This window comes from Podarcis pityusensis, assembly GCF_964106645.2.
Source record: "Podarcis pityusensis genome assembly, chromosome: 3".
NCBI classification, from domain to species: Eukaryota; Metazoa; Chordata; class Lepidosauria; order Squamata; family Lacertidae; genus Podarcis; species Podarcis pityusensis.
The window spans coordinates 5,691,442-5,715,770 of record NC_138026.1 but is presented as its reverse complement, the minus strand read 5'-3'; the positions used below and the strand labels follow the sequence as shown (position 1 = coordinate 5,715,770).

General features: G+C 48.4%; 1 protein-coding gene across 1 annotated transcript in view; it reads right to left on the bottom strand.

Moving 5' to 3' along the window:
- The window catches only part of LOC308473637 (uncharacterized protein), a 178,742-nt gene extending 165,393 nt beyond the window's left edge, over positions 1-13,349 (bottom strand). Inside the window, exon 1 of the mRNA XM_080999441.1 lies at positions 13,334-13,349. The gene's annotated coding sequence lies outside the window, so the exon portion shown is untranslated. The remainder of the gene's footprint in view (positions 1-13,333) is intronic.
- Positions 13,350-24,329: the final 10,980 nt, after the last annotated feature.

Genomic DNA, 24,329 nt, shown 5'->3' with positions numbered 1-24,329 from the left:
ACAGTGATACCTCGGGTTACATACATTTCAGGTTACAGACGCTTCAGGTTACAGACTCCGCTAACACAGAAATAGTGTTACAGGTTAAGAACTTTGCTTCAGGATGAGAACAGAAATCGTGATCCGGCGGTGCGGCAGCAGCAGGAGGCCCCATTAGCTAAAGTGGTGCTTCAGGTTAAGAACAGTTTCAGGTTAAGAACAGACCTCCGGAACGAATTAAGTACTTAACCCAAGGTACCACTGTATACCCTTAAGCACAGTTTCCCCTCAAAGAATTCTGGGCACTGTAGTTTAGGGCTCATGCATTTGCAGTTCCCAGCGACCCTTAGCAAACGATAGGGCCCAGAATACCTTGAGGGGAAAATGCACTTAAAGATACAGGGTGCATGAAGCATAAGGCTACAGACACACTAACCCAGGCATCCTCAACCTCGGCCCTCCAGATGTTTTTGGCCTGCAACTCCCATGATCCCTAGCTAGCAGGACCAGTGGTCAGGGATGATGGGAATTGTAGTCTCAAAACATCTGGAGGGCCGAGGTTGAGGAAACCTGCACTAACCCGTTTGTAACACAAAAAAGCAATTTTCTCAATCTGGAATTCTTCATGCTTGTCCTGAACATGCTGCCTTCAATCTACATTGATTCTAGATCCTGCCATGGTTGCTTGGTACACGTTTGAAAATCCTTCCCTTGATTAAGCCTCTCCTCTAGCACAGCCCCAGAAGGAAGGAAGGAGCAATTGCAAGCTTGCTATATGCCCACCCACAATTTCACTGGGCAGGTGTGGGTCCGCCCCCACCAACAATGCGCATTGCAGGACCACCTTCATCTGTTTCCACATTGTGGGGTAACGGAGAATCAATCTGCAATGACCTTTTATTTTCAGAATGAAAGCAATTTCTCAAGATGCACTCTTCAGACAAAAAAAAAAAATCTAGATTGTGTGAGGCCTACATAGGGGAATAATAATAATAATAATAATAATAATTAATAATAATAATAATAATAATAATAATTTATTATTTATACCCCGCCCATCTGGCTGGGCTTCCCCAGCCACTCTGGGCGGCTTCAAACAAAATACTAAAACACCGTAATACATCAAACATTAAAAGCTTCCCTAAACAGGGTTGCCTTCAGATGTCTTCTAAAAGTCGGATAGTTGTTGTTCTCTTTGACATCTGGTGGGAGGGCATTCCACAGGGAGGGCGCCACTACCGGGAAGGCCCTCTGCCTGGTTCCCTGTAACTTGGCTTCTCGCAGTGAGGGAACCACCAGAAGGCCCTCGGTGCTGGACCTCAGTGTCCGGGTAGAACAATGGGGGTGGAGACGTTCCTTCAGATATACTGTACCGAGGCCATTTAGGGCTTTAAAGGTCAGCACCAACACTTTGAATTGTGCTCGGAAACGTACTGGGAGCCAGTGTAGGTCTTTCAAGACCGGTGTTATGTGGTCTCGGCAGCCGCTCCCGGTCACCAGTCTAGCTGCAGCATTCTGGATTAGTTGTAGTTTCCGGGTCACCTTCAAAGGTAGCCCCACATAGTGCGCATTGCAGTAGTCCAAGCGGGAGATAACCAGAGCATGCACCACTCTGGAAAGACAGTCTGCGTGCAGATGGAGCTGGTAGACAGCTGCCCTGGACACAGAATTGACCTGTGCCTCCATGGACAGCTGTGAGTCCAAAATGACTCCCAGCTGCGCACCTGGAAAAAACAAGTACTCTGTCTCTATTGATTCTAAAATAGAATCGGGTGTGTGTTTGTGTGCAGCTATTGGCTGGTGCTGTGCCACGATGGCATCAGTCTTCCTCCCCCCTCTTTTCAAGGTCCAGTTCTTCCATGGACCGTGATGCTCAGAAAGTCTTTGTCAAGTAAAAGAGGGTGGCTTCCGTGTCAGATGTCAATGAGATAAATAACTATACAACTTTCAGAAGACATCTGAAGGCAGCCCTGTACAGGGAAGGTTTTTTATGTTTTATTATGCTTTTATATTTGTTTGAAGCCACCCAGAGTGGCTGGGGCAACCCAGCCAGATGGGAGGGGTACAAATAATAAAATGATTGTTATCATTATTTATCCATTTATATTTTCAAAGGACTTTATTCTGCAAAGCCTCATGGTGGACCAGGAGTGGGGAACCTCTGGCCAATGAACCAACTTTGACCCACCAGGCCAACCAAATCCACCTGTGCCACACCTGGCATCAGGTGTCACATCAGGTGTGGGGCAGGTATAGATGTGGCAATAAATGAACAATCAGGATCTTAAAGTGAGCTCCCAACTGTTCCTTTGCTGAAGCAAGGCATGCTTCCTAAAACCATCAGTTGGTGGGTGGTGAAAGCATGCCTTGCTCCAGGATCGCGAAGGGGTTTGTATTGAAAACCTGTTTTAGCAGAGGCTTCAGTAGAAACTACTTCATAACCCTGGAACAAGTCTCTTGGAGGGTGCATTGAATGCATGTTTTTTTTCCAGAAAAGCTTATCTCCTGATGTCATTGTAATGCCAGGTGATTGACAGATGGATGGTTTTGCCCACCTGTCAAATTTGGAACAGGATCTTTGCTGTGGCAGGGCCTTCAACAACAACAAAAAGGCTCATTTCAGATACCAATCTCTGTTTTTCCCCCTTTTTATCTTTAAAAAGCACCTGGAAAAAGAAAAAGGAGGAAAGCATTTGAATCGTTTTATGTTCTTCATTGACTGCCTAGACAATGGTATTTCATACCGGTTTATTATACTTTACATATAATAGTCATTGTTGTTTTTGGTTCAATAATGCACTACTTTCTGAGGGACCTCAACACTAATTGACCTCACTGTGAATTGAGGGTCTCAGATAAGGACACCCAATCTTCATTTGGGTTCCTCAAACAAAGCATTTTTTTTATCTCCAGTAACTCAAAACAAATCAAACTAGATTATAGATATTCAAAAGAAGCCAGCAACATGCATCCCATTGACTAAGAGTTCAATTTACAGATTTTTGCCTTAAACCTGCAAGCTCCTAACATGTTGCTATAGTGATACCATAAGCCTGTAAAAACTTCAGGCATTCATATTCATAGAAACTTCTGAAGCAGGACCAAATGTTGGAAGCAACACCTGCACTCTTGCCAAGTTTGAAATAGCACACAAATTATGCCAGAAATAAATGGGTGTGACTAATACAAGCACAGCACACTAAAGGGGGCGGAGGTGAAAGCTAGCATTTGCCTTGGAGGCAACATTTAGAGAGTACAGTAGATGGGTACTTAGAGAGCATAATTTCCCCCACTGTTCACCTTTATCCTCCTTAACTGCATTGCACATTTCTCCCCCATAAATTGTACAACTGCTAGCAATTATATCACTGCAACCTGGGGAGAACAAGTGTTGTAACACTTGCTTCCTTTGTAACATTAGGAACATTAACTTTCACTGAAGCAGGAAATTTGGTCCCCTTTAACTCGTATGGCTCCATTTGTCAACAGCCCCTTTTAGTGAGGCTTCCTGCGAGGGTCAGAACCATCATTTCCAACCTGCCACCAAGCTCAGCGCTGCCAGTCTCTTTCAACAAAAACCAGAAAGGCCTCTCCCTTTCCGAAACTCCTGTCCTACAATCTTCACTCTTGACACTCCAAGGTCAAGTGCCGCCAAGAATCTGCCCAGCGTTAAATGTGCTGAACCCAGCTCCCAACACCCCCCTGCTAATTACTGTGGTCACACTTCCTAGTCCTACAAGCAGGGAACGACTTTGCAGTCTCTCAACTGGAAGAGGTCACCTAGCTGTGCGATATAGGTCATCGCATTGGCAGTTGCTGCTTGATAGAAGACAGCTTCAGAAGGTAGCTGTTTGAACATGAAGGGCAATCTAAGGTAATTAACTGATACACCCAGTATGACTCATGTGATAGTGGGGGAAGAGGTAAGGAATAGGAGATATTCATTCAAGTTTATAATTTACAGTTTTCATGTTCATCATTTTCGGCTTTTGCACGGATTCTGCATTTTCTTGGCTATGGATGTTTCAGCTTACCAAAGCCAAGAGTAAATTATGCTACTGAGTAATTAAGGTGGGTTTACACAACCTCTTATGATGAGTAAAAAGTAAAACAATGTGACTTTCCCCCCATTATTCCCAAACTCAGTACATGAAGGGTGCCTCATGCTTTGCCCTTACCTGGGGGAGGTACAGACAGGGAGGTGTGCCAAGCGTTCCCTCTTCCTCCCTTGCTGGGGGGCGATGCCAGTGCCCTCCCCCTCCTTCCCCGGATTGGCACGCACAGGTGTCCCTTAGCCACAAGGAGAAGGGGGTGCTGCCACCACCCCAGCCACAAAGGTCTGGCCGGGCGCAGCTTGCCTCCCCACAGCTCTGGCTTAGTGAAAGAGCCTGTTGTGGGGGCACCCTGGGGACTCCAACAAGCCCAGACGGGACTCTACCTCCACTGGAGTAAAGTGGGGCCACACTGAGCCTCCTGCCCACCTGCACAGAGGGGAGCCCCAACAGCCAAATCCCCCTGACACCAGTGGAGAAGAGTACCAAGCCGTTGCTTTGGCGATCACTTGTAGCTGATGGCGATCACGTCCTTCCACAGTGGGGACACTGGTTTCCGGGTGGGAGTTGATCACGGTGTGGATTTGCCAAGCGTGTCTTCCTCCTAGCATGTTTCTCCCTTGCGTCCTGAGTTTGAGTGTCTACAAAGCCCATGACACCTTTGGTCAAGGCTGTTCTCCAACTGGAGCACTCACAGGCCAGTGTTTCCCAATTGTTGGTGTTTATACTACATTTTTTTAGATTTGCCTTGAGACATTCTTTAAACCTCTTTTGTTGACCACCAGCATTACGCTTTCCATTTTTATGTTCGGAATAGAGTAGTTGCTTCGGAAGACGATCATCAGGCATCCGCACAACATGATCAGTCCAACGAAGTTGATGTTGAAGAATCATTGGTGATCTTTGCTTCTTCCAGTACACTGATATTAGTACCATGCTGGGGGCACCTGTATGTAGTCGCCTGGTTCGCGCCCCCTCAAAAATTGTGCCCGGGGTGACATCCCCTAGGCCACTGGTAGTGAATTATCTCTGGCAAGAGGCATTCTCAAAGGCATCATGGGTGAAGGCAGGTTAGCCCCATCTGTACTTTGGGCTGTTCTGTGAAGGGGTTCTGTGTGCACACATTACTATATATGTAAAGATTTTCCATGCAGGGGGGACCTCTGGCCAAATCAGGCTCTTCACTCACATGGCAACACTCCTTGCTTGAATGATGTGCATAGCATTGCCCCTGGCAGGGGCAAGCATAGTCATGTAATCCAGCTGGAGCTCCTTGGACAAAATGGTGGAATATAAGTGCAATAAATAAATAAGACACAAATCTAGAACCTGGTCTGGTAGCAGAAAGGAAAGCAGTGCAGATCTTTAACAGCAGAGTCATCTCTTAACACTAGCATGTTCCCATCACAAGTCTAGCATTCTGCAAGAGCTGAAGCTTCCAGGCCATAGCCAAGGGCAGCCCTACATAAAGTGTGTAGGCGTAATCCAATCCTGATGTAGACTACAGTGAACTACAATGGTCAGGTTGTCCCTATCCAGGAATGACCATAGCTGGCAGAGCACATGAAGCTTATAAAAGACACTGAGCCACTAAGGCCAGGTGTCTCCAATTCCTATCATCCCTAGCCAGCATGGCCAATGGTCAGGGGTGATGGGAGTTGTAGTCCAGCAACATCTCAAGTGCACCATTTTGGCTACCACTGCCTTGGTAATGTCCAGATTAAGTGGTTTTGAAAACCCATTAAGTAGTTAATCCCTGCAATTAAATACACTGCTTCCACGGCTAGATAGTAATCTGTTTATAGAGTCCATTTACAAAGAACACGCATGCTTAATAATCTGGTTCGGTTATTTAAGATGCCTGCCCCTGTTGACTGACCTTATTCTGCCCTACGTAACACACTTTTCTAGTTAATATTTGCATCATGCTCCCACTTGTTGCAGGAGTTATATTGAGTTACTCTGCATCATGTGAAGTGGCAAAATTCCAAAACAGTACTGCCTGGATAAACATTTTAAAAGGCACGTATTCACCAAAGGCTGTGCCAATCCATGCAGCTCCACAGGTATTTTGCAAGCTTTTCACAGGCCCGATCAGAGATAATAGCAATCCCAGTATTTCCGTAATAACTCTGAAACACATACTGTTGCCTTTAAGGCTTGAACTCAGTATCTAAGCCTCTAGGCAAATATTGAGGTCATTGGTCCATCCCTAATAATTCCCCATTTCTTAACAGATTAGCTAATATAAATAAAATCTAAGTGAGAAAGCAACTGAGGTTGTGGCTCACACAGTTCCCCTGACTACAATAGATTTGCTCTGGATTCAAACCAGATGTGTCAGAGATCAAAAAGATATATCGAATTCAAACTACCCAGTAGTAAGTTTTTTTGCCACTGGATCACCAGTATGAGCCACCACTGATTATTCTATTTGTTTTGTTGGTGGTGATGGTTACTTTCTTAAAAGCACTGTCAGCGCAGTCTTTAGCATATGCACCGCCAGGGTGCAAAGATCTGCCCAGCGCCCCCAAATTTAGTTTAGCCTCCAAATTAACTTTTATAATGATGTAAGAATTAATTTCACATGCACGGCACCTTAGAGAATGACAAGCGCCATCGTTGAGTCAAGCGCCACCATTGCTAAATGAGCGCACAAAGTCCTTTAGTGAAGCAGTATGTATACATTTTGGTGATACCTAGGTATATATGTATTTTGTTTTTCTAGCTTGATCAAAATTATTTATTATTTCATAACAGGTAGAAAATTAAGAGCTTAGGCGGCTTCAGCGGCGGGTTCCTGGCGCCCCCCAGAATTCAGCGCCCAGGTGCCCTGCACCCCTTGCACCCACGGGTAAAGATGGCCCTGAGCACTGTGCCCTCTCTGATCTTGATAGGAGACTGCAGAATTCTGTATTTTTGAAAGTAAGGTATTGTATCAGATGAATATTTGTTCACGAAAGCAGAACAAATCCATATTACCCCTTCATTTTGTTTACAACTGCCATGGCCAGGAAAAAAATACCATTTTCAGCAAAAGTCCTTTATGCCTGAAATCTCAATCATATAATTAAATTCAGCTTAGAGTGTAATGTGGTAGGTAAATTGGCTCAAGGACCCTAAACAACGGATTATAAATACAGTACAGCTAAAAGGTGCTTCGGGGTTTCAACTAAGTCCTATCTTGTTCGTTAAAAAAAAGGGAATGATATTGAGAAGTATAATTAAACAAGCTTGATGAACTGGCATCCTGGGTCCTGCTTTACTGCGCTTGGTTGGCAGGCCTGCTGAGTCACATGCCGCACTACTTTTGCAGGATACAGATCCTTCTGTAACTCTGCAGGTGGCGAGATTCCTGAATGCGGTTATCTCACACACAAAAACCACCAAAAACAACATCAAAAACTAATCGGACAGTTTTGAAGAGAGTGCATGTCGGATCTCGTCTTCAGTTTTCCTTTTTCTGGGATCCGTCCCTTGGAGCTCTCCGGGCCCCAAGCTGTTATCTGGCTCTGCTCAATGACCCACCCCTGCATCATGGTGTTCACCTTCTGGTGCCGAATATATCAGTCTTTATGCCTCTGTGCTTTTATGTTTGTACATACTTTATGGGCTAATAGCCGTAAATAAATAAATAAATAAATAAATAAAATAAAGATGAACTGGCAGAACAGGGATCCACAGTCCTTGTCCTTTTAAAAAAATCATTAGTCTTTCCCAATAGCACATAGGTGAGGATGGAGAGACTGTTTTTATAAAATTCCAATGACACTCCATAACGCCCTGCAAGAAGACAGAGCTATGACCAGTGCTTATTTTTAGCGGATATTCAAAGGTATACCATACTGGCACCTCTCTCTTTTTTTGTTAAAAGGTGTGGCACTCATGGTGAGAACTGACACCCATTTTTCAAGGAAAAAAGCACTGGCTATGACCCGTTTGACAGTGGCCAGCATGCTTATCACACTAGCCTACCTGACCCATGTACTTGCAATGATACAGGTGTTTGCATACACACATCAAAGTTTGTAGGTGTGCCCCTAAAGCATTCAACATGCACATCTTAAGACAATAACCTCCAACATTTCATCAGTGAAAATAAAGAAAGGCGTGTGCATTTGGGTGGAGCTGGCAGCCCAGAAGAGTGGTCCAGAGAATAGCAGAAGAGCCAACCCAATCCAGGGTCAAACGTGCTCCTAACGGGGGGCGGGGGGCGGAGAGGCTCTAAATAAAGTCCATGCAAGCAGATAGTTCCAGATGATCCAGAAGTAAAAGTTCTTGCACTAACAAGATGACTTTGATGGATACAAATCTTAAAAAAACAACCCACCTATATAAAAACTATAGAAGTTTAGATACAACTCCTTTATGATCCCTACTCCCTGGGCATCAGACTTCACTGTCAAAGGCTTGTACAATATAAGAGAGGGGGGAACTAGATCCTTTAAAAGGCAAGTCTTTGTAAAGCATGGCTATCCTTGCTTACTCAGAACTGTTAGAGGATAAAGTAACTGGTGACAAAATGGGTCTAAACTATATTTTCTGGCTTTGTACTGCTGTTAATTAATGACTGCTGCTGTAATCATCTATATGTTTGCCCATACATATAACTCCCCTCCCCTGTCATAAGCAGGATAATTGGGTACTGGTCTGAGCAGTATTTGCTCAAATATATTTTTCCACATTACTTCAGCATTTATTTTTAGACTGCTATGGTCATGAAGGTACGTGAATTTCTGAATTGTTGTCTGTCAGCTAATCCATACCTCATTCTGAATCTCCTTGTAAATAAAATATTTTCCCATCACTAATGCAGTCTTATGGTTTATTACCACATGGTAAGAATTAACAGTCTTCTCAATCTTCAGTCAATATGATACAAAGGAATGCTAGATAAATCTATTAGAATTCAGTGTAAAATAAATGATTTTTACACTGAAATTTAATACATTTATCTCACTTGCATCTGTATCATGTCAAACGATGATGTTTCCTATCAAGAAACATGGTTATTGATCATTTTTAATAGCGACCATCAATAGTATCAAAACTCTGAATAAGCTTTTAACCTAAATCTTTGGAAGATATCAAAATCAATTCCCATTTTAAAAAGTGTATTTTATCCAACAAAATTTAAAGGCTACTAGAAGCATCTTAGATATATGTAATTCATCATACATATATTCATATTTAATATCTTCATAGTAGTTGACAACATTAAAGGGAACTGTAACTCAAGAAATAATGGGATGTTTTTAGCAAAAGAGCCCACCCACAGACACTCACCATCAAATCTCTCCACCTTATTCTGTGTTGCCCAGTCCTATAGTAGAGCCAAGCAGTGGCGTAGTGTGAGGGGGTGCAGGGGGGCCCGGCCGCACCGGGCGCAACATCTGGGGGGGCGCTCGCACTCGCAGCTCTCTGCCCCTACCTGGCTCATTCACTCTCTCTCACTGCAGTGCTGGCTGTGCGAATCCGATCCAAGCCGCTGGGTCGCCGCCCACTGTGGAGGGGGTGGGTGCCAGGCATGCGGTGCGGAGAGAGAGTGAGGGACTATCTGGGGGAGGGACAGTGCAGCGGCCGCCCAGCGCAGCGCTGAGCGTGGGAGAGAACCACACCAGACCAGCCCAGGCAGCAGCAAGAAGAAGCTGGCAGCGGCGGCAGGTTAGGGGTTAGGGGGCGCAAATTACTTGCCTTGCCCCGGGTTAGGGGGCGCAAATTACTTGCCTTGTCCCGGGTTAGGGGGCGCAAATTACTTGCCTTGCCCCGGGTGCTGACAACCCACGCTACGCCGCTGGAGCCAAGATGGTAAGCATTTTTCTGTTTAGCATGGCTTCAAGCTAGTCCTATCATCATTGAGATATAACAGGCAAGGACAGAAAGTAAACATCATTGGTACCAAATGACTGTTACCCTCCCACACATGCGGGGAGTTCACACGGATATTCCTGGAAAATGATGCTCTGCAATGTGAGACAGGTTGGAGCTGCCATTAATGGCACTGGAAGCGCTTGGCCCTGCCAGTGCTGTCACAGGGCATGAACTAAAACCACAGTCAGGAGCACAAGCATCAGAATGATGTGCAGAAACACAGCACCTCCTGTCCTGGTGTGTTTTCCCCCCTACCTGTGATGAACCAGGTCTAGATTACCTATGATTTCTATCAGTTGCCAGTTTGCTTAAGTTCTACACATTTGGTCACAGTTTAAAGCACAGGAGAAACGAAAGAAGTGGAGGAGGAGGAGGAAGAGGAGAAGGAGGAGAATTGGGGAGGAGGTGGAGGTGGAAGAAGCAGCCCTTGACATCTTCCTGAGCCACATCCTGGGAGGGCAGCTGAGGTTGTTGCTACTGATGCATATTCCAGGGACCTTCCAAAAGAAGGAGACACTTCACTCATTTTTAACTATAAGCACAGAACACTAAGAACAAAGAAACACGCAAAGCATATACAGTTTACAAAATGTTTCACATACTGGCTGGGCAAACCTCTACACACCACAGATGGGAAGCGTGTGCCTTTGAAATGGTGTTGAACTATCCCTGCTGTTGGGCATGTTTGCTGGCACTGAGGAGAGTTGGAATCCAACAACATCTGAAAGGATGTTACACACCAGAGGTGTGTCACCAAGTTCCCCACTCTTGCTGCACACCAAATGCACCTCCTTCCCTGGTTCGCTTGTTTGTTTTCTCCTGCCCATTATGAACCAGGCCTAGATTAACTAGGATTTCTATCAGTTTCCATCTTCTCTAGGGCCCAAATGATTTTAGTTTATGCGTGAATGCAATGCAATTATTTCCTTAAAAATAAATCTATCATCTTAACTGCAAAAGTGTGCCTTTGATTTATACTCTCTCCGAGCTCACCTGTCCCTTTAAATGCACTGCTTGCTATATGTTACTGGTGCACAGCGAGAAATCTCCAATTATATAAAAGGGAAGGTTGAAACCTAATAATTATTGCATGTGATTTATTATGCACCCATTTGGAGTGCTGCTGAGTGACTACCTGGTGCTGTGAGTTTCAAATGTTTTAAGGGAACCAGCCATGGAGGAGATGTGGGTGGTTGGAAAACCGCCCCATGGGTGCCCCGCTGCTTGGCCCTCAGGATCCCTACCATGCCCCATGATCTGACCATCTTTACAGTGGTACCTCTGGTTATGTACTTAATTCATTCCGGAGGTCCGTTCTTAACCTGAAACTGTTCTTAACCTGAAGCACCACTTTAGCTAATGGGGCCTCCCACTGCCGCTGTGCGATTTCTGTTCTCATCCTGAAGCAAAGTTCTTAACCAGAGGTAATATTTCTGGGTTAGTGGAGTCTGTAACCTGAAGCATATGTAACCTGAAGCGTATGTAACCCAAGGTACCACTGTACTTTCATGCCTGGGCAGAGAGATGTGAATGTAGAAAGCCCTGAATTTTGCACGACTTGAATGTACAAAGTCAAGCATCACATCTTTTGTCTCACCCACTTTTCCCCTCTGGGCCTGACCCATCCCTGAACTAAACTAAACATCCTGAACCACCTGGGGGGGGGAGGTATAGAAGAGGACAGGTGGTCTCTTGCACCTTGAGAGTGTGTAGAGGAGTGGATTTCAGCAGGTGTGCCTCTTCTGTGCACGTAGCAAAGGCACAGGATACCTAACTCCTTTATTTGCCTGGCCACCATGTTGTTGTTTAGTCATTTAGTCGTGTCCGACTCTTCGTGACCCCCTGGACCAGAGCACGCCAGGCCCTCCTGTCTTCCACTGCCTCCCACAGTTTGGTCAAACTCATGCTGGTAGCTTTGAGAACACTGTCCAACCATCTCGTCCTCTGTCGTCCCCTTCTCCTTGTGCCCTCCATCTTACCCAACATCAGGGTCTTTTCCAGGGAGTCTTCTCTTCTCATGCGGTGGCCAAAGTCTTGGAGCCTCAGCTTCAGGATCTGTCCTTCCAGTGAGCGCTCAGGGCTGATTTCCTTAAGAATGGATAGGTTTGATCTTCTTGCAGTCCATGGGACTCTGCAGAGTCTCCTCCAGCACCATAATTCAAAAACATCAATTCTTCGGCGATCAGCCTTCTTTATGGTCCAGCTCTCACTTCCTCTGGCCACTATACCTAGCACCAAAAAGATAAGAGAAATGAAACCAAGCTCATATCCTGAGTCATATCTCACATTGCCACGCTCAGTGCAGAGACCCACTTTGAGATTGTGTGGGGGGTTTGTTTTTTTACAATCAAGCAGTATATAAATTTTATGGAAATGAATAAATTAAGATCTCCATAGTTGGGCATGTTCACATGGAAAGAGGTGGCCCTTGCAGTAATCTATCCCTAAGACATTTGGAAAGGGGGCTTTTAAAACCACCACCTTGAATTAGGTCAAAAGCAGACAGGAAACCATTAAAATGCTTTTGAGACTGATGCGTTCCATAGGCCAACTGACAAATAACCCATAATATGCAATGAAGCTCATACAGCACATGCCGTGACAGACAGCAAGGCCCACATTCAGCAAAAGCCTTGATTATATTGTGTCACGCATGCTTGGTTAAATATTTGTTGTTGTTGTGTTATGTATTTTGTGTTTTTATATTGTAAACTGCCCGGTGGTGGTAGTGGTACTGATGATGATTTATTTAATTTCCATACTGCCCTTCATCTGAGGATCATAGGATGGTTTACTATTTGAGAATCCATACCATAGTAACAAACAAAAATAATAGCCCCTCACAGATGCACACAGTCTAGAAGGCCATGGATTGTTTAATTAGCCAATGGCCAGGGAGAAGATTAATGTTTTTGCCCAGCACCTAAAGATGTATAACAAGACACATGAGGGAGGTATTCCATTCTGTTGTGATTGTTATTCAAGTAACTGTCGTTTTTAACTGTTTTCTGCTTCTGTGTGTGTGTGTGTGTGTGTGAGAGAGAGAGAGAGAGAGAGAGAGAGAGAGAGAGAGAGAGAGAGAGGCTTCTCTGGATACTGCTGAGGACAGTGTATGCCAGTGTGATTTGTCTGAAGTGAAACAAGACAGAGAAAGATCCCTAAGCGTTAATAGGGAGAAACCTGTGCAGGAGCTCTCTATAAGGAATAAAGTGAAGAAGCATGAAATTGAAATTTTATTCTTCTCAGTTATATGTTTATAAAAGTAAAGTTCTTTTGAATATAAAGGGTCTGGGCATCACATATCATCAAAATTTATTTTTATATATATACACAACAGAGTGGTATATGAATTTAATAAATAAGAATAATAAATATGCCCTGGCATGCTGTCATAATTAAAATGAAGAAATTCCTTGCCAAGAGGTGCTTACCAGATGCAATACTGTGCATGTCTATGCAGAAAAAAGTCCCTTAAGTTCCATGGGGCTTACTCCCAGGTAAGTGTGTAGAGCAGGAGTGGGGGACTTCAGGCCCAGAGGCCAAAGGCAGGTCTCTCCCCACACACACACCCTCTGCTCTGTTCTTGTCTAGCTGGATTGTACCCTTCAACTCTGATAATGCTGCTTGCTTGCCTGGATTGAGGCTAGACAGGCTTGAGTGAATGCATGTAGAAACTAGCCTACTGTACAAATGTAAAATTTCTATTTGTTGTTCCGTCCGCTTTTGCCCCTGGCCCAACCCACCATGGGCGTGTGGCTCTCGGGAGGTTTCCCAGGAGAGAATGTGGTCCACAAACTGACTTGGCCATCCCTGCAAACAATCTAGTCTGATTTAAACAGATTCAGGATCGTTCTCCGACTGAGATACAAGGGACAAATGTTGCCCAGACACACTTCCATAGATCTTTCGCAAACACACACACACACACACACACACACACACGTAAAAAACCCATACTGTAAGATACACATAAATGTCATTAAAGAACTTTTGCACGCTTCGTTGCAAATATGCTTATTCAGATGATTGGTTTCTATCACGTTTCCATTGCATTACATTTTCACAGGGAAACATTTGCATGTCTCCTTAGAGCCAATTTACAGGCCTGTGTATGGCAACATGAGACCTTGTGAATCTTTAGCACAGGAAGCTGCCTCATCCCGAATCAGAAGATTTGTCCACCCAGCTCAGCATTCATCTGCTCTTAATGGCAATGGCTCTCAAGGTTGTCAGGGCCAAAGTTAGAGCACATGCCAGCTCCATATTTGTGCGCCCTTGACAGCACAATCCTATGCATGTGCTCAGAAGAAAACCTCACTGAATCCAATTGGACCTATGCCCAAGGAAATATGGTATGCATCAAATTGCAACCTAAGTGCAAGGTTTTTTAAAAAATGTAAATTGACAGTACACAACCCTCCAATCCACACTGGGTGCCTAGCATAGTGGACAGGGGCTTTAGCCATTTGCTAAAGTTTCCAGTTCAGGTCAGGAGACCCATCTACCCATGTCAGCTCCCAGGAAAGAAAACTGGGAGGTTGGGGTTTTGTCCCTTCCATGCATATTGTTGGGGAGGGGGCAATCCAAACTGGGACTTCCGTCTCTAAGATTCTATGATAGGTAGGAAATCCATGTCTGGGCTGTAACAGTTTGAACTGTATTTGGAGGTCCACAGAAGTCCTTGCACATAGAAAACAAGCAAGCCATGGCTCACCCTTCTCCCTGGCACCTATTTTTAGGAACATAGGATGTTGCCTTAGACTCAATCAGGCCAACGGTCAGTACTGTGTATACCAGTAGTTCTCAAAGGGTCTGTTGCGCCACACTGGTGTGGCAGGAGAAGATTGCAAGAGTGGCCAGAAGATATACAGAAACAGTATCCACGGCTTCAAGAGCATTGTTCTCCAGTTCTCCAGGACACATTGTTGTGGACAGGGAGGTTCAACTCTGACAAATATGAAAGATCAGAAAAGAGAAAGGCTTCTTTGTGTTGATGAGGAGAGGAGAGCTTGTTTGCCTCAAATTCGACCTAATATAACTGAGATTATCCAGCAAAAGCAAGCTCACACCTCTCATTGAGTTTGTTATGCATACTTAAGGTACATTTGCGAGAGGCTCGTTTATAATTTTATTTTGGGAATGATTCGTGTTCTTATGCAGCTGCATTGTTTTAGACCTTCTGGATGTCTTATGATGATACTATAAAGTAGTTGTGTTCTGTGTTATAAATCCAGCACTGCTAGGATTGTTCCTTTTTGTTTTCCATTGTATGTCTTTTCAGTAAAATATTTGGTGTGGTGTGAGCAAATTTTTATGATGAAAGTGTGGCCCAGAGAACCGCTGGACTGCACTGATTCAAGTCTCCTTGCTCTACCTGGAGATGTGAACTCAAGTGAGAGCCAGTGTGGTGTAGTGGTTAAGAGCAGTAGTCTCGTAATCTGGTGAACCGAGTTCGCTTCCCCGCTCCTCCACATGCAGCTGCTGGGTGACCTTGGGCTAGTCACACTTCTCTGAAGTCTCTCAGCCTCACTCACTTCACAGAGTGTTTGTCGTGGGGGAGGAAGGGAAAGGAGATTGTTAGCCGCTTTGAGACTCCTTCGGGTAGTGATAAAGCGGGATATCAAATCCAAACTCCTCCTCTTCTTCTTCTTCTTCTTCTTCTTCTTCTTCTTCTTCTTCTTCTGCATCTGAAGCAGCTGTACTATTGCCCTTCACCACGTTTTTTGATGTGGAGTGAAGTTACCAGATTTTTTTTCAATGAATCTGGGGACACTTTAAATAAATAAATAAATAAAGCGTTGATGCTGCCTGCAGCAATGGCGGTGGCAGAGGGGCGGCTGCCACCTTGACCTCAACCACCACGTTCCCCCTTCCTCCAAGGCTTCTATCTCCTTTCTCCATGAGCCTGGGCAGCCCCTGAGTTATTGGTTCTTCAGTGGTGGTGGGGAAGCAGTGTGCGGTGGGTCAGGCATGGAAGGTGGAGAAGGAGGGCCGAGAGCAGTGGCAGCGGCGGCGAGGCTCGGGCAGCATGATGCCTCCCTTCCCATCGGATCAGCCCCAATCCCATTCCTACTTGCGTACAAGCAGGAGGGGGTGGGGATCTCTCAGTTAGGCAACAGGAAGCCTCCCTTCCCAGCTGAGATTAGTTGCTGGGGTCAGGGAAGGTGGATGTGGCCCGGAAGCTGCGTCTTAGAGCCCCTGCACCACCATCATATGGGGACTTCCGAGCAGCTCCTGAAGCCAGCCAGAGCCAACTGCTCTGGGCTGCTGAGACTGCCGTTGCTGCATTTCCCGGGGACATTAGATGAAATCCGGGGACATTCCGGGGATGGAATTTGTCTGGGGACTTATTCACGAATCCGGGGACTGTCCCCGGGAAACGGGGACATCTGGTAACCCTAATGTGGAGGAGATACTTTTCTTTTTTTGATAGAGGAGCAGTTCCAGCCATGAGTCCGTCACCTCGGTAAGGCAACCGGGCCAGGCTTTTGTGGGGAAAGTAAACAGCGCTGCCTTCCTGTGTCTTGACTGAGCTGCCTCTTACAGTCTGCCCATGCCCCCCAGGGGACGAGATGCTGCACCATACCAGAAAGGTTATGTGTCGGGTAGCCCAGAGCCCCCCAAACTGGCTGTCATTAATATGGTGAACAGCAGTATTCTGCTGCAAGGGAGTATTAACACATTAGTGAAGTTTTCGTTTTTAAGAGTTCCCTTTTTTGTCATGCGAAGCATCCTGACCGTGAGTTGCAGGTGATACACTCCTGGTTCCCAGTGAGTGATTTCTACTCCGGTGGGGAGTTTCCGTTCAACAAAGTGTAGGATCATGGCAATGAAAATAAGGAATAGAGTTGGGGCAATAACACAACCCTGTTTAACACCTGATCCCACTGTGAATGGTTCACTTTGAGAGCCATTCTTATCTGCGATTGTTGCCATCATATTATCATGGAGGAGCCGAATGATGTTTACAAATTTATCTGGGCAGCCAGTTTTCAGAAGGACAGTCCACAGGGCATTACGATTTACATTGTCAAAAGCCGGGAAGACAGGCGAACTAATATCAGTGTACTGGAAGAAGCAAAGATCACCAGTGTTGAAGCAATGATTCTTCAACATCAACTTCGTTGGACTGGTCAAGTTGTGCAGATGCCTGATGATTGTCTTCCAAAGCAACTACTCTATTCCGAACTTAAAAATGGAAAGCGTAATGCTGGTGGTCAACAAAAGAGGTTTAAAGACTGTCTCAAGGCAAATCTAAAAAAATGTAGTATAAACACTGACAACTAGGAAACACTGGTCTGCGAGCGCTCCAGATGGAGAACAGCCTTGACCAAAGGTGTCATGGGCTTTGAAGACACTCAAACTCAGGATGTAAGGGAGAAACGTGCTAGGAGGAAGGCACGCTTGGAAAATCCACACCATGATCAACTCCCGCTGGAAACCTATGTCCCCACTGTGGAAGGACATGTGGGTCCAGAATTGGCCTCCACAGTCACTTACGGACTCATTGTTAAAACTATGTTTATGGAAGACAATCTTACTTGGCTACGAGTGATTGCCAAAGAAGAAAGAAGAAGTCCTGCAGTTAACTAATGACATATTTTTTACCTGTAGGCTTTTATTCTGAATACCTGTCCAATACTCTTTTTTTTTTTAATTTGAATATTCAGGGATGGGTGCGCATGCCATATTGTAGAAGTCCCTGGGAACAACTTTCTCATTCAAATATATTTAATGTCAAAAGTTTCTAGCAGGTATAATTTTCTGTCTATGATTCATTATAGATCAAAGAGTGTGTGCAGCGAGGGAGGCAGGTGGGACTCTTCGCATTCTCATTCTTCCTGGCATAAAAAAAACCCCTTATCTATCTCAGATGCAAACTGTGGCATCTTTGCAAGTGGATGTCAAGGAACAAAGCATTTTACTGAAGCATGTATTGAGCATGTGCTAGGATATTTATAAGGGTGTATAACTTCAAAATTGTCATAATCAGAAACACATACTGTCAGGGGTTCAGGAGCAGAGGCAAGGGCAAGGGAGGAAACAGAGAGCGAGGGAGAGGAGGCAGAAGAAAAGATGAGTGATGACGACGACCCGAGATCTCCGAGTCTTTCCAGTGAATCAGAAGATTCACAGAAAGGAGCACCAGTGGCCAGGGCAAGGGGGGAGCCTAGGGGGACACCCCAGGAAGATAGAGCCAGAGGGGACTCAGAGGGGAGCAGTTGGAAATCAGGACCAGCGTCACCGCCAGAGAGCAGGGAAGAGGAAGGGCGCCAGGGATCAAGCGCTGGCAGCTCACAACAGGGGGGAGGGCACGAGTCAGGAGTGGCCACACCTCCATCGGGGAGCGAAGAAACGGTCAGACGGAAGGTGGAAGGTTGGGCGCGCGTGCCAAGTTCAAATGCACAGGAAGGTGGCGCAGTAGGCAGCCCGGAAAGGGAGCCAGGTCCTAAAGCCCGCCGAAAGGAGGGAGAAGAGTCAGGGGGGTCAGCGTCAGCGTCAGAGGAATCCCGGAAGGAAGAGACCCCGGGGGGCAGAGGGACCCAGAGAAGAACAGTCAGGCGGAAAAGGTGGAGCAAGGCTAGGATATTAAGTTGGTGTACAAGGGGCGGAGACTCAGATGGAGCTTCGCCGATCTAACCATGAGACGTAGAGTTGCACGCAGCAGCTTGAGAATGGAAACTGTAACTCAATAAAGACTTTTATTTAATGATCGCTGGCTAGCATGATCCTCTGTGAGCTAGGATCTGGAAGCAGCTCTGACAGTAAGCTCCATCCCTAGATTGTGGGCATCTACGTCCTCGCGGAGAGGAGAGAAAGCGGGTGCCTACTAGCGAGCTCACGAACGGCAGACAACATGACGGCCGAACAGCAGATAGTGGAACTCAGAGAAGCAGTGACACGACTGAATGCCGAGGCTCTTGCATCCAGGAAGAGAGAGGAGGACGCAGCTGCCGCCTACAGGGATCTCCAGGTCAGGTTGGAAGTGCTTACGAAGCAAGGGCAACTGACACCCAAACCGGAGGGGATTGGGTTGGGGAGACGAACAGGCGGTCTGGTCTCTCACTTCGATGGGAATTTGCAACAGTACCCCAACTTTAGAGCAGATGTAATGTGTGCACTGCAACTGCTGAACAAAGACTTTAGAGATGAGCAAGAGAAGGTGGGATTCATCATGTCCCATTTGCATGGAGATGCTAAAGCATGGCTGCGCAGTTTGTGGAGAGATAAGGATCCGGCGCTCCAAAATGCGGATGCCTTTATTAAAGCGATGGATGGGTGCCTTTTATCAAGCATTGACGTGGATCTTGCTCGGCAGGAGATACATGGACTGAAGCAAGGGAGGGCCAGCGTAAGGCAGTACCATGCCCGCTTTTTCGCTTTGGTCAGTGCCCTGGAATGGGACAGAGATTCGGCTCCTGTAAGAGACCTGTTTTGGGAGGGATTGCACGGCTCGGTTAAAGATGAAATTGCGAGGGGGGAGAGACCCCGGACCACGCAGGAGATCGTTCAGAGGGCGCTGGCGGTGGGGGTGCGGCTGGAAGGACGTCCGTGGAGCAGGGACGAAGGGCGTGGAGGGCGCGAACCAGCCAGGGGCTCCTCCTTCCTTCCCAGAGAAGCAGCGCGTGCGCAATCCACGCCTCCGCCAGGAGGAGGAGCGGAACCTATGGAGGTTGGAGGTGCAAGGGCTCAGTCAGCAGCCAGAGCCCTAGCACCGGCAGCAGTGAAAGCGAAGCCTCCTAGAGGGAACAGGAAGTGTTACATCTGCGATGATCCACAGCATATGGCGAAAGAGTGTCCCCAGAGGCTCCACAAGCACACTGCAGCCTCAGCAATGGTAACTGCAGCAACGCAGCAAAGACAACCACAGCAGGGAAACGAAGGAGTCTGGTTGGAGGAAGAGGCACTGGGGCCCAGCCAGACGTGTCAGTGAAGCAGTCCCCAGAGATTTTACAGCCCATGGACCCCCTCCCGCCCAAACCGGTAGTGAAGCTCACCGCGTCGCTCCAGCTGCCCAATGGAATCACCATGGACGTGCCAATCACCATTGACTCCGGAAGCAATGCGGACTTTATAGGGCAGGACTTTGTCGACCGGCACGCTATACAGTTGCTGCCTGCCACGCTGCCCCTGCAGGTTGTCACGGTGGATGGCAGGGAGCTGCTAGGGGGGCAAGTGGTGAAGCAGACGCCACCAATGGTGATGCGACTTGGGAATCACAGGGAAATCATCAGCTTCAATGTCACTCAACTATCGGACACGCCCATTGTATTGGGCATGAGTTGGCTGGACAAGCACAGCCCGACGCTGGCTTGGTACCAGAGGCAGCTGACCTTCGGCTCTTCCTTTTGCGCTGAACACTGCATCGTGCCCAGGCAGGAAGGAGGGGAAGAGGAGTCACAGCTGCAGCTAGGCACGCTGCAAGCGGTTCCCCACAAGTACGCAGAATTTTTGGAGGTTTTCTGCGAGAAAGAGGCAGACAGGCTACCCCCCCACAGACCATATGACTGCAAAATTGACCTGCTGCCGGGGGCGGCGCTGCCCAAAGGGAAGCTGTATTCCATGTCTGAGGACGAACTGCAGGAACTCAAAGAGTTCATAGATCATAATTTGGAGCGCGGTTTCATCCGAGAGTCCAAGGCAGCGGGGGGCAGTCCGGTATTCTTTGTTAAGAAGCGGGACACGCCCCAAAAAAGACTTGTAGTGGACTTTCGCATCTTGAACAGTGTGACCAAGCCATCGGACTTCCCCATGCCCTGAATCGACGACCTCCTCGCAAAGGTACGGAAGGGCAGAGTGTTCACCAAGTTGGACCTGCGAGGGGCATACAACCTCATTCGCATGCGGGAGGGAGATGAGTGGAAGACAGCCATGTTCACGCCCCTGGGCACCTACGAATATAGAGTTATGCCTTTTGGATTGCAAAATGGCTCCCACGTTTTTCAAGCTTTCATGCATCACGTGTTGGCGGGGCTCCTCTACAAGACGTGCGTCTGTTTCTTGGATGACATCCTGATCTTTTCGGAATCGCAGCAGGAGCATGACAGACACGTCAAGGAAGTGCTGAGCAGGCTACAGCAACATAGGCTTTACGCCAAGCTGGAGAAGTGCCAATTCGACGTGACCGAGGTGGATTTCCTGGGCTACAAGTTGTCTGATAAAGGGCTCGCCATGGACAGCGCCAAGGTCCGAGCAGTGTTGGATTGGAAAAGCCCACGCAACCGGAAGGAGGTCCAACGGTTTGTCGGCTTCGCGAACTTCTATCGCAAGTTTATCAAAGGCTTTGCCATGCAGACAGCGGCCATCACGGACACGCTCAGCTCCAAGAAAAAGAAGTTCATCTGGACAGAGCAGGCGGAGCAGTCCTTTCAGGCACTCAAGCGTCTCTTCGCGTCGGAAGAGCAGCTGCTTCATGTCAACCCCAGCAGGCCGATGAGGGTGGAGACAGACGCTTCGGACAGAGCCGTGGGAGCAGTCCTGCTGCAGAAAGATCCGCAGGGGGTTTGGAGGCCGGGAGCGTTTTACTCAAGGAAGCTCAGCAAGTCCGAACAGAACTACACCATCTGGGACAGGGAGTTGCTGGCCATTCATGCAGCGTTCAAAGCGTGGAGGCACTTCCTGATCGGCGCCAAGCACACGGTGCAGGTCTGCACGGACCACAAGAATCTAGAGCACTGGCGCACGGCACAGTTCCTGAACCAGAGGCAGATACGTTGGGCTGAGTTCTTTGCGAATTTCGACTTCCGAATAGAGTATGTCCCGGGGGACACCAACATCATGGCGGATGCTCTCTCCCGTAAGCCACAGTATCTGGAGGAGGCAACGCCAGCGGCCGCCATGCACATCTTCGCACCGACAGTGTGGGCGTGCGCGGCGGCAACAGTTGACCTGGATGCGGTGCGACGAGCGTTGCAGGATGACTCCTTCGCGCAAGCAAAGATGGCAGAGGTGCACAGGGGCACGGCAGCGACCGACGAGTTCCAGCTGCGAGATGGTTTGCTCATCCGTAAAGGGGCCATCTACGTGCCGGGAGACGAACTTCGCGCCAAGGTACTGCAGCAGCTGCACGACGCGCCCACTGCCGGGCACTTTGGCAAGGAGAAGACGGTGGAATTAGTAGCCAGAGACTTCTGGTGGCCCGGAATGAGAGGGGAAGTCGCGGACTACGTGGCGAGGTGTGACACCTGCCAGAGGGCCAAACCAGTGCACAGACCGCCGGCCGGACTGCTGGAACCGCTGCAAACTCCGTTCGAGCCATGGGAGAGAGTGGCCCTGGACTTTGTCACGGATCTGCCCAGCTCGAGGGGCAAGACGGCTGTGCTGGTGGTGGTGGATTTGTTCTCCAAGATGGCACATTTCATTCCGTGTGCGAAGGTGGCCACGGCGGAACAAACCGCCAAACTGTTCATAGACCACGTGTTCAAGGTTCACGGTCTGCCGCGGTCTATTCTGTCCGACCGAGGGCGACAGTTCATCTCAAACTTCTGGCAGAGGCTGATGGGCTTCCTGAACGTCAAGATCAACCTGGCGTCGGCTAGACACCCGCAGACCAACGGGCAAGCGGAGCGGGTCAATGCCATCATGCAGCAGTACCTGAGATGTTATGCGAATCAACAGCCTGCGACGTGGGTGGATTACCTGCCTCTCGCTGAGTTCGCCTACAACAACACGAAGCACGTGTCCACGGGGGTCACGCCGTTCTTCGCCAACAACGGGAGGCACCCTAGAACCTTCCCGGGACTGGAAAGAATGGGGGAGGGGGAGCCGCAGACAGCAGATGCGTTCGCGTCGGAGTTGCAGGAGGTCCACGATCAGCTGCGGCGGCACCTGGAGCTGGCTAAACACGCATACAAGGTACAAGCGGACAAACACAGAAGGGTTGGCGAAGAGATCCATGTGGGAGACTGGGTCTGGTTAGCAGCCCACGCAGTGCCGGCCAGGTCGTTGGCGAAGAAGAAACTAGGGCATAAACAACTGGGGCCCTACCAAGTCGACGAACAGGTCAACCCGGTGGCTTTCAGGCTGGCTCTTCCGGAGGGTTCCAGAATGCATCCGGTGTTCCACAGATCGGTGCTCACTCCCTACAAGGCACCTCACAGGTTTCAGGAACCAGGAACGGCACCGGGTCCGCTCCGAGAGAGAACCGGGCAAGGGGGAGTGGCACAGGAGGAGCGCATCAACGAAGTCACGGAGATTTTGGACTCCAGATGGGGGGAAGAGGGGGTAGAATACCTTCTCGCCAAGGAGGGCACCCCGGCCAGTGCCAACAGCTGGGTGCCGGGCTACGCTTTAGACAAACCTCTGCTCAAAGAAGAGTTTCATGCCCTCTTCCCACATAGGCCAATGCCAGCAGACTTTTTCGACGACTGGCTTTTCACGCCCACGCTTTCAGCCAGCACGTTCCGGGGGTTCGACTCGGACGAGGAACCGACACGAGACGCCCGTTCCCCAGAGGGGTCACCCTCGGGATCTGCTTCAGAACCCTCGTATTGGTGGGATGATCGACCAGAGGAGCAGTTCCGCAGAAGGTGGCTGGAGGGTCCAGGACGAGCAACGTCTCCAGAAGGCAACGAGGGAGAGACGGACATGGACGTTTTCGGGGACGACCCGGGTTTCGAGCACGGCGGCACAGAGATGGAAGCGGAGGTGACCGTCGTCAACGAGAGCAGGGAGGAAGAACCGGAAGACTTCGGATGGCGGCCCGCCACGGGAAGCGAACTGTATCCGACATTCGTCCCCCTGACACGGCAGCACCCAGATCCCGCACCGGAAGGAGGGGAGGGGGGAAGAGGGGGCTTCGAGGGGGGGATGGATGTCAGGGGTTCAGGAGCAGAGGCAAGGGCAAGGGAGGAAACAGAGAGCGAGGGAGAGGAGGCAGAAGAAAAGATGAGTGATGACGACGACCCGAGATCTCCGAGTCTTTCCAGTGAATCAGAAGATTCACAGAAAGGAGCACCAGTGGCCAGGGCAAGGGGGGAGCCTAGGGGGACACCCCAGGAAGATAGAGCCAGAGGGGACTCAGAGGGGAGCAGTTGGAAATCAGGACCAGCGTCACCGCCAGAGAGCAGGGAAGAGGAAGGGCGCCAGGGATCAAGCGCTGGCAGCTCACAACAGGGGGGAGGGCACGAGTCAGGAGTGGCCACACCTCCATCGGGGAGCGAAGAAACGGTCAGACGGAAGGTGGAAGGTTGGGCGCGCGTGCCAAGTTCAAATGCACAGGAAGGTGGCGCAGTAGGCAGCCCGGAAAGGGAGCCAGGTCCTAAAGCCCGCCGAAAGGAGGGAGAAGAGTCAGGGGGGTCAGCGTCAGCGTCAGAGGAATCCCGGAAGGAAGAGACCCCGGGGGGCAGAGGGACCCAGAGAAGAACAGTCAGGCGGAAAAGGTGGAGCAAGGCTAGGATATTAAGTTGGTGTACAAGGGGCGGAGAC